The sequence below is a fragment of the Heteronotia binoei genome, chromosome 12 (genome assembly GCF_032191835.1).
Source record: "Heteronotia binoei isolate CCM8104 ecotype False Entrance Well chromosome 12, APGP_CSIRO_Hbin_v1, whole genome shotgun sequence".
NCBI lineage: Eukaryota > Metazoa > Chordata > Lepidosauria > Squamata > Gekkonidae > Heteronotia > Heteronotia binoei.
Window position 1 is genome coordinate 12,429,319 of NC_083234.1, and position 19,384 is coordinate 12,448,702.

At 52.3% G+C, this 19,384-nt stretch overlaps 1 protein-coding gene across 1 annotated transcript in view; it reads left to right on the forward strand.

The window, feature by feature from the left end:
- Positions 1–3,338: 3,338 nt before the first annotated feature.
- The window catches only part of GRIK4 (glutamate ionotropic receptor kainate type subunit 4), a 901,771-nt gene continuing 885,725 nt past the window's right edge, over positions 3,339–19,384 (forward strand). Inside the window, 1 exon segment of the mRNA XM_060251811.1 lies at positions 3,339–3,389. The gene's annotated coding sequence lies outside the window, so the exon portion shown is untranslated.

The window sequence follows — 19,384 nt, forward strand, 5'->3', positions numbered from 1 at the left end:
TAGGAAAGAAGGAAGAGTTCTGTGTGCTTTTGCAATTCGCTTTTCCAGCTTGCAAATGGGGAGGGATGGTGGCTCAGCGGTAGAGCCTCTGTTTGGTAAGCAGAAGGTCCCAGGTGTTCAATTCCGGGCATTCCCACTAAAAAAAGGTCCAGGCAAGTAGGCGTGAAAAACCTCAGCTTGAGACCCTGGAGAGCAGCTGCCAGTCTGAGTAGACAAGACTGACTTTGATGGACCCAGGGTCTGATTCAGTAGAAGGCAGCTTCACGTGTTCACGGATAGGCGCCTTAGAAACCTTCTTCCTCGATTTTCCTTCTCCCGTTGGCCGCCAGGGGGCACCAGCAGCCCTCTCGACGAAGGCTCTGTCTGCCTGGCGCGGAGATCGTGGAGAGGGGGGCGTCGAGCCGGAGGGCAGCGGAAGACTGGCAGGACCCCCCCCCCCTAATATTCAATGTCAAGAGGAGGTCGGAGCCTCTGCTCTTCGTTCTCAGCTGGGCAGGAAGGGGGGGGGGCGGACTTTTCGCCGGCGCCGTTTCGCTCTGCCGCCCTCGCGGCCCCGTGCTGCACCTGTTGGACGCGCGCCCGTCTCCTCCGCGCTCTTCTTTTGCAGCCGCTCACCGTCGAGGGCCGCGTTTCCTCCTAGCGCCCGGTTCTAGCGCTGCGCGGGATGCAGCCCCGTTGCCTTGCGACGGCCTTGGAAAAGAAGCGAGCAGGCAGAAACTCAACAGGGAGAGCCCCCGCCCCCCCCCCCCAACCCGAGGCGCGTTGCGGTTTGTCACGCAGCGGGTAAAGGCTTGAGCAGGCCTTTCGAAAGAGAACTTTCGCCTTTAGCTTGGAGAAACGTCGACTGCGGAGTGGCATGAGAGAGGTTTACAAGGTTATGCACGGGATGGAGAAAGCAGAGAAAGAAGTACTTTTCTGCCTTTCTCACAATACAAGAACTCGTGGGCATTCGATGAAATTGCTGAGCAGTCGGGTTAAAACGGATAAAAAGAAGTCCTTCTTCACCCAAAGGGTGATTAACATGTGGAATTCACTGCCACAGGAGCTGGTGGCGGCTACAAGCATAGCCAGCTTTAAGAGGGGATTGGATAGAAATATGGAGCAGAGGTCTATCAGTGGCTATTAGCCGCAGTGTATATGTGTGTGTTGGCCACTGTGTGACACACAGTGCTGGAATGGATGGGCCATTGCCCTGATCCAACATGGCTTCTCTTATGTTCTTATGTTAACTCTTCCCCCACTCCCAGTTTTTAAAGGAGAGGGGGGACGCTCGTCTCTGGCCCCTCTGTGGCTTTTCATCGGCAGCGTTTCACTCCTTTCCCCGTTCCCAACCTCCCGAATAACACCCCCTCCCCTTCTTCTCCCTAGTCTCTGCCCTGTGCCTTTAAGAGCCATTCCACGCTGGAGGTGTTCCTCCCCGCCCCCTTGGCCCTCGCTCCCCCTGTCGGGAAAAGCTTCACCTGCTGCTGCTGCTGCAGGTGAATGGGACCCTGGCCGTCGAGGGGAAAGAAAGGCGAGGGGGCGCCTCTCGCCTTTAGGGCCTTGATTGGTCGTCTGGGCCCTTCTCCCCCCCCTCCCCTTTCCTTCGTGGAGGGTCCCTGGCTCAGCGGTGGAGCATCTGCTTTATTCCCAGCACCTCCCGTTTTTTTTTTGTTTTTTTTTAAAAGTCTGCCAATAGGTGATGTGAAAGACCTCTGCCACTTCGAGCAGACCAGGGGTGGGCGGGCAAACGGTGGCTCTTGCACACACATTGCGTGGCTCTCGAAACCCCCGCCGCCCGCCCCCCCCATTGGCCGGCAGCTTGGAGAATGCGTTTAAAGTTGCTTTCTTTCCACCTTTCTCCCCTCCCCCTACTTATTTGCCATCTTTCCACCTGCCATCTTGCGACTCTCAGGGATCTGACGTTCACGTTGGGCGGCTCTCAAACATCTGATGTTGGGATCGATGCGGCCCTCGCTGCGTGAAGCGGGTTTGGCCCCCAGTGGAGTTGGCAATCGTGACCGTCAAAGGGGTTGATTCGGAATAAGGCAGCTTTTATGTATCCCTGTGCGTTTTTCGTGGCTGCTTCTCCCATTTAGGGGCACACCAAAGGTACCCCCCCCCCCCCCGGGAAGAAGAGCAAACCGCGCAGCATGGCTGCGCCCCTCTGGTCTTGCAGGGTCTCGACTCTCCTCCCCCCCCCGCAGCCCAATAATGCCCCCTCCTCTCCCCGCTCCCACGACTATGACGAGCCCCAAAGGTTGACCCTCGACGGAACAACTCGTCTTTTTTTAATTTTCATTCCCACCGCGAATGCTTTTGGCACTTTCCTTTTATATCACTTGTATTTATTATTTGCATTTGGGGCTGTGGTTGCAACCATTTTGCTGAGCCGCTTCTCGGGGTGGGGGGGGGGGGAGGGAGGGAGGATATAACTTCCCCGAGATTCTTCCCCCCTCCCCACGTTAACTACAGATTCTAACTTGCTTAACTTCGGAGCCACATAGAATAAACATACATCAGATGTTTGAGAGCCGCAAGGGATGAACATCAGGTGTCTGAGGGAGGGCGATGGAGAGGTGGAAAGAAAGTAACTTTAACTTTAAACGTATTCTCCGAGCTGCTGGCTGGCTTGGAGAAGGGATTTAAAGAGACAAATGCCTTCTCCAAGACAGCCGATGGGGCAGTGGGGGATTTGAGATCCGCAGATGTCTGAAAGAGCCACTGGTGGTTCCCGAGTCACAGTTTGGCCACCCCTGTTCTAGGGCTTACTTTGGATTTTAATACCTCTCCGCCCCCCCCCCCCCATGCCGCCGCGCAAACGATTCCACATTTGACCCCCCCTTCCATTTTTTGCAAAGAGCCCCGTGGCGCAGAGTGTTAAAGCTGCAGTCCTAAGCTCTGCTCAAGACGTGAGTTCGATCCCCGGCGGAAGCTGGGTTTTCAGATAGCCGGCTCGAGGTTGACTCAGCCTTCCGTCCTTCCGAGGTCGGTCAAACGAGTCCCCAGCTTGCTGGGGGCGGGGAAGTGTAGATGACTGGGGGAGGCAAGGGCAAACCGCCCCGTAAAAAAGACTGCCGTGAAAGCAGCGTCACCCCAGAGTCGGCAACGCCTGGCTCTTGCACAGGGCACCGTTCCTTCCCCTTTCCATTTTTTTTTTGCACTCCGCAATCCCTCCGTTCCCCACCGGGGGGCGCCCTCCCATCCCTCCTCCCAGCCGCCGCCGGACGCGCTTTCGCAGCTGCTGGAGCCGCCGCCGCCGGATCGCAACGCGTCGCTTTTGCTGCTCCGCTCCCTCCAACCGCCTGGCCGGCCAGCCGCCCGCCCGCCTGCCTCCGTCCCTCCCGCCCGCCCGCCTCCCTTCCCCGGCTGCGGGAAGAGCCCGGCGGCAGCCCCGCGGAGCCACTCAGGTAGGAGACAAGCCGCCGCCGGTCCCCGACACCTGCCAGCCGCAGCCCCCCAGCCCAGCCTGCTGCAGCACCACCACCATCCGCCGCCGCTCTCCGGCAGCCCCAGCCAGGCTCTTCCACCACGCCTGCCCCCCATCCCCTTTGGCCCCCATCCCCCCGAAGCCCTTTCTGCCTTCTTCCCTCCGGGGGTCTGGGCTGGCTGGAGACCCCCCTCCCGGACTGCTGGGGAACCCCCTTGCAATGATCCCGGGATGCTCCCTGGCTCTGGACTGCCGGAATGCCCCCCCCCCCATGTCCTCTCATTTAGCAAAAAGGGGGCCTTTCTGCCCCCCCCCCCCCCCATGCCTGCTTCCCTGGGTGGCATGGTCCCTTCTTCTTTGTCGAGGGTCCCGGACTCGCGGGCTGCCTTCCCTCCCTGCTCTGTCTTCTCCAAGTCCCTGCCCCCCCCACCCCCAGCAAGTCCTACATTGCCATTTCCAACCCCCCCCCACACACTTTGAGTGTCTGGCCCCAATCCTGAGACTCCGACTTATCCGCCTAGGGGGCGGCAGGAGGGGGAAGAAGCCACCTCCAGGGAGGGAGAGCCGAGCCTGGAGGGAGGGATAAGGGATAAGAGACCCTCAACTCCAGGGACGTGTGTTGAAGGAGGGATAAGAGACCCTCAACTCCAGGGACGTGTGTCCCCCCCCACCCCCCACCCCGTCCGGCCGGCTGGGCTTTGCTGCGATTTTCGGTTTGGAAAGACTTCTTGGCATGCCTGAAATGACTCAGGGTTGACGCTGGGCTTTCCAAGACGATGAATTGACCTGCTCCTAAGAACAGGTGCCATGGAGGGAGGTGGGAGGGAGAAGGGAACCAATAGGAAGAGAAGAAAGTCCTTCTCCCAGGTGGGATAGAGGGTGAGCAGGAAGAGAGAGGGTGGGGTGTGCCGCAGCGTCGCCTGGGGTAGCCGTGGCACTTGGGGGCACGCTTTGGAGGAGTGTGGGGTGGAAGTGGTTCGGGGAGGGGGCGTAGAGCCGCAGTGGCCCACTTGGATGGGCAGGGACGGGATGGACCCCCTGGGGCAACGGCGGATGCTGTTTAAACACCCCTGAGATGCCAAGAGGGCATCTTTCGTTTTGCAAGGGAAGGGTGGCAGGAACGGTGCGGGGTGCTTGTATAGTGGCAGTGTTTTTAGTGCTGCCCGGCAGGGCTTGCGAAAGTCTCCTTATCCTGGTTCAGACTTCCCAGAAAAGCCGATGGTGGAGCGAAGGCACGTGCGCTCATCAGCCCTCTGCAACCCCTTTGTCACGTCCCTGCTGTGGATAATGTTGTGTGTTATCAGCCTTCTTTAAAAAAAACACCTTTCCGAACCGAACACGGTTGCTCTCCCATCTGTTAATGCAGGCCAGGGATTTTCCCATGATGCCCTGCTGTGTGCCTCTGATGAAACTAGAGTTGCAGCTGTTGACAGGAGTGGAAACTCTGGCACGGGGACAAGCAGAAATACGCCCATCACCTGTGTGTGAATTTGTTGGAACCGGGCTTTTTTGTAAAGTTCTCTTGCGATTCTATCGTCGTTGCTTGGGCAGGAGGGGATCAGGTTCTTGCTAAATGGGCTCGCTAAATCAAAGGTTGCTGAAAGCCAGTAAAAGGCCCTTGGCAAGACGTGCCATCCTCCCCTTCTCCGTTTGGAACAAAGAGGGATGTGTCAAGATGGCAGATGGAAATCCAGGTGGTCCCAGACGTGGCTGCGAGGCTTGGTGAGGGCAGAAGGCCAGGTGGAAGACCGCCCTTGCAGCTTTTAATTGGTCTGCCCACCCAAGTGGTTCTTGCAAGTCTAACACAGTCAAGGTCCTGTGAAGGTTGCTAAATGGGGTGGGAAAGAGAGGCATGTGATTCTCATGTATTACCTGTCGTTGTCAAAAGTGAAGAAGGTGTTTATGCTGTGTTCGTGTGTAGGGATTGGAGTAGAACTGAGACCCACGTGCGAGAATGGCAAATTGCGGTGCCGTTCATTGCCAACAAGTCTTCTCTAGAAACTTGCAAGTGGTACCTATCGAGGCGATAAACGTTGGCGGTGTCTTCGTCACCGATCATGTTTGATCAGAGAAAGCGGGGGCCTGTTGCGTGCAAGTGATACTTCATCAAGAGCCACGGGTACAAACTGAATAACCACAGCTCTACCAGCAGCATTTCAGGTGGTGTTAATGTTGAAAACCTGAGTGCATTGAGGCTTGCTATCAACAAGTTGTGTGTGTGTTTGTGTGTGTGTGTGTGAGAGAGAAACAGGACATGTCAAATATTCAAGCCTTTCTTTCACATATTACCTGCCCAAATTTTCACAACGACCTTGTAAAGCGGGCCGCTGTTAGAATCCTCAGATTGCAAGCGGTGAGGGAAAGGAGTAGAGTTTTTCCTAAGGCCCTCTCCTAAGTCCGTGGCTGAGCTGAGATCTGAGCTGGGGTGTGCGTGATTCTGTGTCTCCTAGCCCTTGCGTGGCTCCAGCTCTCCGGTAAGAGAAACAGGCCTGCTGCGATTGACGGCAGGACACCGTGACACCGTCCTCTGGAGGATGTTTGCTGCAGGCGTGCTTGGTATTCCTAGCCGTCAGTCAGGTTTGTTGTTTTCCCAAACTGGCAGGTCTCATCCTTCAAGGTCGTGACCCCTTGGGAGAGTTAATCTAATATGCACGCATCTCGCCTGCCCGCTTTGGCTTAATTTGCACTGTTTCCCTCGTTTCCTGTGGTGGAGCAAGCAGCTGCCCAGAGACCTAGAGCCGGGCCTTGCCTTCAGCGATTGCCCACCGCTTGCTGCGGTGGCGACAGTTGCTGGGAGCTGGCACAAGAGAGCAGATTCCCAGACTAGACCCTGGTGGGTGACTCGGCTTGGCTAAAGGTCTGCCTGCAGCGTGGAGAAGAGGCGACACTCAAAGGAGTCGCGATGATGCAGGCGTTTTAGGTTTTGACAAGGGGCACAGATGTCAGAAGAGAGAATCTGGGGCTGCGCTGACTCGGAAAGCGGGCCACGGGCGGTGGGAGACGGGCGCCTTCCCGCGTTTGCAATCATGCAGCTTCGATCCGCTTCAGCGACCGTTTGCGAGTGGGTTTTGCAGGAGAAAAATCCAGTCGCAAAGGGGATTGAAAATGTGTTATTTAGCACGTCTCAAAGCGCCATCTGAGTAGACCGTCCTCTGTTCAGATTTTGGGTCAGGACCAGCGTTCCCTACAAGCCCGGGGTGTCGAACGCATTTGTTATGAGGGTCAGATCTGACATACGTGAGACCTTCTTGGGCCAGGCTGTGTTGGGCTGGGTCATATGTGGACCTATATAAGATTAGCTAGCAGAGATATAAACTTTTTAAAGGACACAGACAAACACGACTCAGTTTTTTTTTACCCCCCCCCCCCACCTTTAAAACATACTTAAAACGTTAATACTTGTTGGTCTTAAAGGTGCTTTCTTTGTATCTCTCCAGTGCGATCCAGGGAACTGGGTAAAGGAAGCTCTGGCTCTTTCCTTCCTTCCCCAGGGGACCAGGAGGGGGAGGAGCCTCAACCAGTGGAGAAAATTGAGGTTTTGCTGTGTAGCTCCTGTGTGATCAAGCAAGTTGAGATACAGAAGGAAGCAAGAGAGAGGGAGAAGGAAGCAGATGACAGCCAGTTGCTCGGGGGGGGGGGGGGCTGATAGGAGCCCTCCCGGGGCCTGATTTGGCCCCTAGGCTGCATGTTTGACACCCCTGCTCTAAGCTGAGTTAGTGTGAGCTAGCTCACAGATTTTTAACCTCCAGCTCACACATTTTTGTCTTCGCTCAGGAAGGATGACCCCGGGGCACAATAATTTATGCAGTCGCTCACAACTTTAATGCCAGTAGCTCACAAAATAGAATTTTTGCTCACAAGACTGCAGTTTAGAGGGAACATTGGTCAGGGGACTGACCTCAGAGACAAAACCTGGCCTCTCATTCACACCTTCTTCCCATTTGGTAATGATTGGCAACACATGTGTCAAATTAAGCATATTGGATTAACTCTACCTACATCCTGGCCTGAGAATTTCAGGGACAACACCACCAACCAACCTTAAAGGTTCTGAAGATATTCTAAAGCCCGCATGATGTGGTGGAATAGGATCTGAGAGAAGTAAGTTTGAATCTTCATTCTGCCTTGAAAACTTGCTGGGTGACCTTGTATCAGTCACATCCTCTCAATCTAATCTACCTTGCAGCGTTTTTGTGACATTAAAACAGAGGAGAGGAGAACGTTGTTAGCCACTTTGGGGTCCTGTCGGGGAGAAAGGCAGGACATAATAAAATAAATTGCTCAGGAGGCCTTGATCCTGTTGAACTTGTGTGCCCTTTTTGGAATTCTGAGAACAGGGCGTGGGACCTCTACAAAATGGCTGCCGTGTCTTGAGGGCAGTTAACAAAATGGTGGCAACTTTGGAGTGATGTGTTTCCCTGCAATGGAGGCAGCATTTTCTGCGAGAAGATCCCTTCTCGGTTTGTCTGAAGCACTTCCCCCTTCAATGTGGTAGAAGAAAGGCAGGCCCGGCCCTTTGCTTTTGGGAGCAAGCAAATGGCTGACAGGAAACCTTTTGGTGGACACCCGTGTCTGTGGGGGCACTGGATGAGGGGAAAAAGGGGTGGGGGAACTCAACCAAATACAGGAAGGGTAACCAAAAAAAGATTGAGACAAAAACAGCAATCGAATGAAGCTGAACACTCAGTGCTATTGTAAAAATATACGGTATATTTTAATTAGGCAGAAGAAATGTTGAAGTCATACTAAAAACCACTGAAGAAGGCTTTGTAGCCAAAATGTGTTTAGTCATTGCATTTGGCACTGTGTACCTTTTTAACCTGTCTCATGCATATATTTTGACATTTGTTTAGATACGGGATTGGATTAACTCTGTTTACATCCTGGCCTGAGAATTTTGGGGACAACAGCACTGACCGATCTTATAAAGGTTAAGAAGCTATTCTAAAGTCCACATGGTGTGGTGGTTAAAGTGTTGGACTAGGGTCTGGGAGAAGCAAGTTTGAATCTGCGCTCTGCCTTGAAAGCTCGCTGGGTGACCTTGGCTAAGTCACACTCTCTCTACCTGATGCACCCCCTCAGCTTTTTGTGAAGATAAAACAGAGGCGAGGAGACGGTAGTTAGCCACTTTGGGTACTTATATACAGGTACTTATATACAGAGTACCCAGCTTGCTGGGGGGGAAATGTAGATGACTGGGGAAGGCAATGGCAAACTACCCCATAAGAAGTCTGCTGTAAAAACATCGTGATGCGACGTCACCCCAGAGTTGGAAATGACTGGTGCTTGCACAGGGGGCTACCTTTAGGGGACTACCTTTACTTTATATACAGAAGAAGAATTGCAGATTTATACCCCGCCCTTTTCTCTGAATCAGAGACTCAGAGCAGTTTACAATCTCCTATATCTTCTTCCCCCACAACAGACACCCTGTGAGGTGGGTGGGGCTGAGAGGGCTCTCACAGCAGCTGCCCTTTCAAGGACAACTTCTTCAGAGTTACAGCTGACCCAAGGCCATTCCAGCAGGTGCAAGTGGAGGAGTGGGGAATCAAACCCGGTTCTTCCAGATAAGAGTCCACGCGCTTAACCACTACACCAAACTGGCTCTCCGTAGATAAGTGGTTTTTGGTTTAACATTTCTTACGCACAATTAAATTATGCTGTATATTTTTACAATAGCACTGCGTGTTCAGCTTCAGTCAGTTGTTTCTCCTTCTTGGTTACCAGCACCATGTTGTGGAAAACAGTGTGTGTTTTCTTTTAAAAAAAAATTAAGGATATAGTAAGTCCAATCCCCTTCTTTTCCACGTCAGAATCCTATCAAACGATATCCCCTGGAATAAACATTTCATCATCGGACTTCCTTTGCTCAGTCATTAATTCAAATTAGAACCCCCCCTCCCTCCATTTCAGTGTTCTTCTCAAAACGACTTAATATAGATTAATTCCTGGGACTGGGTTGTTTTCGGTGCTGAAATTAAAACTGAAATCATTTCTTCCCTGAAGTAGAATTATTTCGCCCGGATAGATGCTGAATGGATGTGCCCAGGCTTTCTCAGCGAGGGTCCTGATGCTCCCCAAGTCATCTTGGCAGGGCTTCTTATGGGGTCAGGAAAATGGCAGAGAGACAAGGATAACCTCGGTTTTGTGCCCGTTGGTAACGTTGGCCAAAAGCAGGCAGCCGTAAATTGGATGGAAAGAAGCATATCGGTTCATCTTGTTACCGTGATGCTTTCTCACCGTCGGTGGTAAATGTTCCGTGAGGGAATGAAGGAATGGAAAGGATGTTTTTCAAAGAAGTTTCTGGATAAGAGCGCCGGCGGGGAGTGTTTCTCATAAATTGGGAATGGGCCGCGACTCAGTGGGAGAGCTTCTCCTTGGCACACGGAAGGTCCCTCCCGGGTTCGCTCTCTGGAGTCTCCAGTTAAAAAGGACCAGGCAGGAGATGATGTGGAAGATTTCTGCCTGAGACTCTGGAGAGCTGCTGCCAGTCAGAGTAGGCAATACTTGATGGACTCAATATAAGGCCCTTTTCTTCTAAGTGTGTGCACTCTTATATGGGAGAACCGGGTTTGATTCCCCACTCCTCCCCTTGCAGGATATTTAGATATTGTTGTTTTAAATTACTGTATAATTTAAATGTTGTTTTAAACTTATCATATATTGTATAATTTTATTGAACTTGTTGTTAGCCACCCTGAGCCTGCCTAGGCGGGGAGGGCGGGATATAAATAAAATTTATTATTATATTATTATTATTATTGTAGCTGCTGGAATGGCCTTGGGTCAGCCGTAGCTCTGGCAGGAGTTGTCATTGAAAGGGCAGCTGCTGTGAGAGCCCTCTCCAGCCCCACCCATCTCACAGGGTGTCTGTTGCGGGGAAGAAGATAAAGGCGATTGTAAGCCACTCTGAGATTGATTCAGAGAGAAGGTGGGGTATAAATCCATTATCATCACCACCATCAGCACCACCACCTTCTTCTTTTTCTTCTGCTTTTTCTTCTTCTCCTTATTCCAGGGGATATAATTTGATAGGATTCTGACATGGAAAAGAAGGGGATTGGACTTACTATATCCTTAATTTTTTAAAATAAATCACACCCTGTTTTCCACAATATGGTGCTGGTAACCAAAAAGGACTGAAGCAGAAACAACTGACTGAAGCTGAACACGCAGTGCTATTGTAAAAATATACAGTATAATTTAATTGTGCGTAAGAAATGTTAAACCAAAAACCACTTATCTACGGAGAGCCAATTTGGTGTAGTGGTTAAGTGTGCAGACTCTTATCTGGGAGAACCGGGTTTGATTCCCCCACTCCTCCACTTGCAGCTGCTGGAATGGCCTTGGGTCAGCCATCGCTCTGGCAGAGGTTGTCCTTGAAAGGGCAGCTGCTGTGAGAGCCCTCTCCAGCCCCACCCACCTCACAGGGTGTCTGTTGTGGGGGAGGAAGGTTAAGGAGATTGTGAGCTGCTCTGAAACTCTTTGGAGTGGAGGGTGGGATATAAAGCCAATATCTTTCTTCTTTGATTCCCCACTCCTTCGCTTGCACCTGCTGGAATGGCCTTGGGTCAGCCATAGCTCTCTTAGGAATTGTCCTTGAAAGGGCAGCTGCTGTGAGAGCCCTCTCCAGCCCCACCCACCTCACAGGGTGTCTATTGTGGGGGAGGAAGATAAAGGAGATTGTGAGCCACTCTGAGTCTCTGATTCAGAGAGAAGGGCGGGGTATAAATCCAATATCATCACCACCACCTTCACCAGCACCACCAGTTGCTGGATCAAGAGCTCAAAGTCGCTTCCCTGGGAGGGGAGGTTGAAGAGCTTGGCAGGTTTTAGGTTACAAAGCAATTAGAGCAACTGAAAGCAATTGAAGGTGGGGAGGAGAGATCAGAGAGTCCATAAAATTAAGCACAGTGACACGGCAATTGTTAGGACTGTGAGAGCTGGTGTGGTGTAGCAGATGGAGGGATTGCCAGTCCCCCAGTCTGGGCAGGGGTACCCTCAATTTTGGGGGTTTCAATCTGCCACCCACTAGGCCCACCTTGATCAGCCCCCTCCCATGTCATGTGTGGACGCTCTAGCATTTTGGCCAAAAGCTCTCTGGTTCCTCCAGGAACTGACTTGGGAGCCCCCTGCTGGATGGAAGGTAAGAAGAAGGAGAAGATATTGGATTTATATCCCGCCCTCCACTCCAAAGAGTCTCAGAGCGGCTCACAATCTCCGTTACCGTCCTCCCCCACAACAGACACCCTGTGAGGTAGATGAAGATATTGGATTTATATCCCGCCCTCCACTCCAAAGAGTCTCAGAGCGGCTCACAATCTCCTTTCCCTTCCTCCCCCACAACAGACACCCTGTGAGGTAGATGAAGATATTGGATTTATATTCCGCCCTCCACTCCGAAGAGTCTCAGAGCGGCTCACAATCTCCGTTACCGTCCTCCCCCACAACAGACACCCTGTGAGGTAGATGAAGATATTGGATTTATATCCCGCCCTCCACTCCAAAGAGTCTCAGAGCGGCTCACAATCTCCGTTACCGTCCTCCCCCACAACAGACACCCTGTGAGGTGGGTGGGGCTGGAGAGGGCTCTCACAGCAGCTGCCCTTTCAAGGACAACCTCTGCCAGAGCTATGGCTGACCCAAGGCCATTCCAGCAGCTGCATGTGGAGGAGTGGGGAATCAAACCCGGTTCTCCCAGATAAGAGTCCGCACACTTAATCGCTATACCAAACTGGCTCTCCAGACTCGGCAGCCCTAAGTAGCAGACTAAGATCTCAGGACTCGGTAGCCCTAAGTAGCAGACTAAGATCTGAGGGAGCCATGTTCAAATCTTCATTCTGACGCTGAGCCAGTCGTGCACTCTCAGCCTTCACTACCTCACAAGGTTGTTGTGGAATGCAGGAGAGGAGAACTTTGCAAGCTGCTTTGCACCCCCCCCACACACACACACTAGGGGAAGAAGGTGGGGTAGAAAAGAAGTTAATAAGTGAATAAATGATTTTCCTCCCTCCCTCCAATATACTAGGGCAAATGTATCCTACAAAGATGAAGTTGATTGGATTTTCATCTCTTTAGGGGTTACCCTAAAGAGTTAAAGAGTTAGTTAAAGAGCCCCATGGCACAGAGTGATAAAGCTGCAGTACTGCAGTCCTAAGCTCTGCTCACAACCTGAGTTCGATCCTGGCAGAAGTTGGGTTCAGGTAGCCGGCTCAAGGTTGACTCAGCCTTCCATCCTTCTGAGATTGGTAAAAGAAGTACCCAGCTTGCTGGGGTGGAAAGTGTAAATAACTGGGGAAGGCAATGGCAAACCACCCTGTAAAATGTTGTGAAAGCAACGTCACCCCAGAGTCAGAAACAACTGGTGCTTTCACAGGGGACTATCTTTACCCTTTTAGGGGTTAGCCAGAGTCGTGGCAGATAGGCACAGCAATGGCTATTAGCTGCCATGGTTTGATGGAGCTTCCATGTTCTGTGGCAGTGTACCTTTGAATGCAAACTTGGGGGGCACAGGGGCAGTTTGGACCTCTCTGCTACTCCCTGTGGGCCTTCTGGGGCACTGGTGGACTGCAGGGGGGTTGGTGGGCGGGCAGCACGCTGCACTGAACTAGTGGAGTGGTTCTTGTGTTCTGTTGCAAATGCTGGGATGGAGATTCGGTCGACTTTTGATCTAGGAGGAGTTCCGGCTGGTGCAGGTCTCCGATGAACAGACGGAGCCGCAAACCAGACTGGCTCCGATTCTAGTCTTGCATCTGCAACAGGCTCGCCCGGCTTTCGGCAAGCTGCTTTCTCTGTCTCAGCCCCACGCCCCCAGCCTTTCTGCAACATAAAAGACAGCCGTGTCGGCCTCCCTGCTTCGCACCGGCCTGGCGTTGGATCGCTGAGCGAGTGAGTGGAAGGAGCGCTTTGAACATTCTCCAGAAACGCTGGCTCGTTCTAGTGTTCTGATTATCTGCTGAGCTGGAAACAGCGGTGGTGAGATTGCAGTTTCTCAGGGATCTTCTGTGTAAACTATTTTTTTTTTAAAAAAAGGTATATACCAAAAACTTTATATTGGTGCACATCTTCTAAGGAAGAGAGGGAAAGGGGTTACACCTGAATTTGTATTGCAGCGCAGATCTTTCAAGGAGGAGAGGGAGGGAGAGATTTGGCTTTGGTATTCTATTCTTTTAACTGGATATTTGGAAGTTGCCTTGAGCAACTACGGAAGGCAGAGTTACAACTGCTTTAAGAAACTGATACACAGGACGAGGAAAAAACATTTGCTTTAAGAACTGGTTGACTAAGGACAGAGCAAAGGAACTGTGGTGCAGGGCCAGGGGTGCCAATTTCCAGGTGGGACCTGGGGAATCCCCTTGAATTCCAGCTCATCTCCAGACTACAGAAAGCAGTTCCCCCTAGAGAAAATGGCTGCTTTGGAGGGTGGACTCTATGGTACGGGTCCCCACCCCCCGGGCCGTGGACCGATACTGGTCTCTGGCCTGTTAGCAACTGGGCCATGAGTCGTATAATTATTTCATTATACATTACAATGTATTAATAAGACGACATTGGATTTATATCCTGCCCTCCACTCTGAATCTCAGAGCAGCTCACAGTCTTCTTTATCTTCTTCCCCCACGACAAACACCCTGTGAGGTGGGTGGGGCTGAGAGAGCTCTCCCAGAAGCTGCCCTTTCAAGGACAACTCCTGCCAGAGCTATGGCTGACCCAAGGCCATTCCAGCAGCTGCAAGCGGAGGAGTGGGGAATCAAACCCGGTTCTCCCAGATAAGAGTCCGCGCACTTAACCCCCGCACCAAAAAAAAAAAGTGCACAATTGTATAATCCTGAAACAATCCCCCGCCCGCCCCAGTCTGTGGAAAAATTGTCTTCCACAAAACTGGTCCCTGGTGCCAAAAAGGTTGGGCACTGCTGTTTTGGAGGGTGGGCTCTCCCCAGACTCCATTCCCAAACCTCCAAGAGTTTCCCCACCTGGATCTGAAGAAGAAGAAGAAGATAAGAAGATATTGGATTTATATCCCGCCCTCCACTCCAAAGAGTCTCAGAGCGGCTCACAATCTCTTTTCCCTTCCCCCCCCACAACAGACACCCTGTGAGGTAGATGAAGATATTGGATTTATATCCCGCCCTCCACTCCGAAGAGTCTCAGAGCGGCTCACAATCTCCTTTACCTTCCTCCCCCACAACAGACACCCTGTGAGGTAGATGAAGATATTGGATTGATATCCCGCCCTCCACTCCGAAGAGTCTCAGAGCGGCTCACAATCTCCTTTCCCTTCCTCCCCCACAACAGACACCCTGTGAGGTAGATGAAGATATTGGATTGATATCCCGCCCTCCACTCCGAAGAGTCTCAGAGCGGCTCACAATCTCCTTTCCCTTCCTCCCCCACAACAGACACCCTGTGAGGTAGATGAAGATATTGGATTTATATCCCGCCCTCCACTCTGAAGAGTCTCAGAGTGGCTCACGATCTCCTTTCCCTTCCTCCCCCACAACAAACACCCTGTGAGGTGGGTGGGGCTGAGAGGGCTCTCCCAGCAGCTGCCCTTTCAAGGACAGCTCTGCAAGAGCTATGGCTGACTCAAGGCCATGCTAGCAGCTGCAGGTGGAGGAGTGGGGGATCAAACCCAGTTCTCCCAGATAAGAGTCCGCACACTTAACCATTACACCAAACTGGCTCTCACAAGAACAGCTCTGCCAGAGCGATGGCTGACCCAAGGCCATGCTAGCAGTTGCAGGTGGAGGAGTGGGGGATCAAACCCAGTTCTCCCAGATAAGAGTCCGCACACTTAACCACTACACCAAACTGGCTCTCACAAGGACAGCTCTGCCAGAGCGATGGCTGACCCAAGGCCATGCTAGCAGCTGCAGCTGCAGGTGGAAGAGTGGGGGATCAAACCCAGTTCTCCCAGATAAGAATCCACACACTTCACCACTGCACCAAACTGGCTCTCCTTACCCCCCCTTCCCTTCTCTGCTGGTGGTCAGAGGGGACTGGTGCCGTCGAAAGAAGACAGATCTACCCATGTCTGTTGGCCACGATGGCTAAATGTTCAGAGGTTTTAAATTTCAGGTGCTGGGAGGCAAAGAGCAGGGGAAGATTAGGAGTCCCGTAGCACCCTTAAGACCCGCAAAGTTTTATTCAGACTGCAAGCTTTCGTACACGTGCCTCCTTCATCGGTCAGTGGTGAATGGGGTACAGCGAGCAGAGCTCCTTATAGCTGGTGGGCAGCGGTGAAGAATGCAAAGTGGCACTAAGTTCGAATGCAGTGGCAAGATAGGGAAATTAAATCAGAAGAGCATTTGGTCTGGGTAGCATTTCCGTGGGAAACCGATAAAACAGTCGCATGTCAGAGTGGGAGAATGATGGTGAGAGTGTCATAGGGCAATAAATGCAGTCTGTTAATTGCTCTGTCGCTTGCCAGTCTGGGTTAAACTGAGAACATGCCTTTCCCAGAGGTATTGCTGTCCACCTAAGTTGCTTTTTAACACAGAACAAAGACTGTTGCCTTCCTGCCCTGCTCACAGATGCCCTATTGATATCTGGCTCACTTCAGGAAGTGGGATGAATCTGTCTTTTGCTCTTCCCTTGTATCTAATATCCTGCAGCAGACTCAGGATGGCTCGGGCTTCCCGGCAATTTGCAAAACCGAGTTTGCTGCCCGGTGATGTATGGCAGGGCTGACGTAAATCTCATTTTGCGGGTGGGAAAGAGAGAGGACTGTCTGGATGGATCGTCTCTAATTCTCCTCCTTTAGCGTTTTGAACTGTCAGGAGTTGAGGTGAGTTCATGCAACCCTGGGATAACAGATTTGAGCTGCCAGGGAGGCCATAGGGCAAAAGAAATGTCCTTTGCGATCCCGGGCTCTTGTAAGAGAACCTAGAGCAGGGGTGTCAAACATGTGGCCCATGGGCCAAATCAGGCCTCCGGAGGGTTCCTATTAGGCCCATGAGCAAGTCTGCTTTCATCTCCCTCTCTCTCGCTTCCTTCTGCATCGCAGCTCGCTTTGCCAGGCTTGCTCAATCGAATGGGAGCTGCAGAACAAAGCCACTATTTTTTTTCCATTGGCTGTGGCTCCTCCCTTGGGGAGGAAGGAGAGCTTGCTGTGCCAGTTTCTCTCAATCGCACAGCAGAGCTACTGAGCCAAACCTCTTTTCCTTCTATCGGCTGAGGCTCCGCTCTCTCCTCATCCCCTGGGAAGGGTGGGAAAGAGCCTGAGCTTCCTTTGCCCAGTTCCCTAGATCACGCGGGAGAGATGCAAAATCTTTAATTGTGTTTGTCTGTCTCCTTTGTAAAGTTTATATCACCGCTATTCTGGCATTACATTTTACGACCCTCATGGCCCAGCCCAACAAAGTCTTATTTATGTCAGTCCGACCCTCATAACAAATGAGTTTGACTTGGAGTTTCCTGGGCTGGCAGAGGCCCTGCGCTTTCACCAGCTGCCTGGCATTCAGCGATTCAGCTGCTGCAGCTTGGAAGCACATCACCTGTGGAACGCTTGCCCATCACACACCGGCTAGAGGCAAGGAGGCTCGGCCAACGAAAGCGGGCCTCCTGGAGTCTGACCGTTCCGAAGGTAGAGCCACCGTCTGTCCTCCCCCACGCAAACCCACCGGCTCTGTTAACCGTTTGACTCTTGCCCTTCTCAGCTGTCTCCCTGCTCTTTCTTGCTTCGGCTGGTCAAAGGCAAGTTTTTAAAGAAGATGGAAAGCCCCTCCTAAAATAACAAGCCGCAGGCTGGAATCAGATTAAGGTGATTCACAGCTCCTCCGGTGGAGGGAGAAGCACAGGAGATGCATTTGGATGAGGAGGGAAAAGGGGATTTATGCGCCGGCATCTCCTTTCCCGTAGCCCGGGCCTGTCAGCGAACGTTGTGGTTGAAGGAGATTTTCTGGCCAGTGGCTGTCACCGTGGATAGCGGATGAAGTCTCCCCTCCCCTCCCTTGGGAGGGGAGGCAGCAAAAGGAAAATGAATGCAGTAGTTAATCTCTGAACCCAGATGGGTCTGCTTGCAAATCCCACTTTCTGACTCGGAACGTCTTCATTCCAGATGTGTGGCAGTATATATAGATCAAGATGGGTCGCTGGGTTAGTCAGAGCCAGTTTGGTGTAGTGGTTAAGTGCACGGACTCTTATCTGGGAGAACCGGGTTTGATTCCCCACTCCACTTGCAGCTGCTGGAATGGCTTTGAGTCAGCCGTAGCTCTCACAAAGGTGTCCTTCAAAGGGCAGTTTCTGTCAGTGCTCTCTCAGCCCCATCCACCTCACAGGGTGTCTGTTGTGGGGTGTGGGGGGGGGGAGAAGGTAAAGCAGACTGTGGCCACTCTGAGACTTTGAGATTCAGAGTATAGGGTGGGATATAAATCCAATATCCAGTCTGATTGTAGCAGCAGAAAAGAGTAAGGCTGATTCTGCATTCATTTTGCTCCAGGGCCCGCTTCCGTTTCTGTGCGGAGCAAGCTGACAATTTTGCACCAGTTGCTCCAAGCTGCCATTTTGCACGGGGCAAACCCGCGATTTGCCGTGCCGCAGTGTAAACCTGTTTTTTTCAAGTTTACACTGCAGTGCAGCAAATCATGGGTTTGGCTTACACAAAATGGCAGCTTGGAGCAACTGGTGCGAAATCACCAGCTTGCTCCACACCAGGGGGTCCAATTCTATGAGCCCCAAAAGAAGGTGCCCCTATCCTTCATTATTTCCTATGGAAGGAAGGAATTGAAAAGGTGTGTTGTCCCTTTAAATGTGATGGCCAGAACTCCCTTTGGAGTTCAATTATGCTTGTCACACCCTTGCTTCTGGCTCCACCCCAATGACTCCTGGCTCCACCCCCAAAGTCTCCTGGCTCCACCCCCAAAGTCCCCAGATATTTCTTGAATTGGACTTGGCAACCCCAAGCAGAGGATAGGGAGGTAGCCAGGGCCGGATTAAACCCTGTAGAGGCTCCTAAGCAGTCACAATCTCGGAGGGCCCCTCACAAATCATCTCAGAGTTGGAGCAGCTGCTCCACTGCCTATGGCCCCCGCTGCAGCCTGCAGGCACTTTCCTGAAAGCCCCCTTGACAAAGCTGCGAGGGAGAGGCAGAGAGAGGCAAACGTGGCGATGACGGCAGCAGCAGCCGCACCAGGCAAGTCGGGCAAAGAGCGGCTCAGTGGCTGGCTGCGCGTGCAGGCTGGGAGGGCTGCAAGCAGGGGCGAAACTGGGAGGGAGGGAACTGGCCCGGGGCCCCTAAAGGCGTGGGGACCCATAGGCCAGTGCCTGCTTGGCTTAATTGTTAATCTGGCCCTGGAGGTAGCATGGTTGAAAAACTCCTGGAGATTCAGCTGGACGTCGCGTGCCAGCCACTCTAGGTGTTTCCGGGAAAACTCTGATTTTCCCAAACACTCTAGCAATTTGGGAGGAAAAACTCTATGGCGCAATAGGTACCATAGAATTTTTCCCTCCCTGAGGAGAAGGACCACCTCAGTGTGTGTGGGGGGGTCAATGCCATAGAGTCCTCCCCGCCCGGACTTTTTTCCTAGCAGGAGCTCCTCTGCATATTAGACCACGCCTCCCTGATGTAGCCAATCCTCCTGGAGCTTACAGTAGGCCCTGTACTAAGAGCCCTCTAAATTCTTGGAGGATTGGCTGCATCAGGAGGGCGTGGCCTAATATGCAGAGGAGCTCCTGTTAGAAAAAGAGTCCTGCACCCCCTTCAAAGCATCCCTTTTCTCCAGAGGAGCTGATCTCTGTAATCCGGAGATGAGCTGCAATTTCCGGGGATCCCAAGGTCCCACCCGGAAGCCCACCCTGGTTTCAAGGGTGCCCTCTCTTTTTTTTGATCTTGTGAAACTACAGCGAGGGAACAGAAGTTCTGTTGTCTGCAGTTAAAGTAGGGACCCAGCGGGATATTTCTTCTGTTGATGAAGCAGAAAGAAAGGAGATAGCAGCCCGGAAGCGGCGCAAGCTCCAAGCGATGGAAGCCAAGTG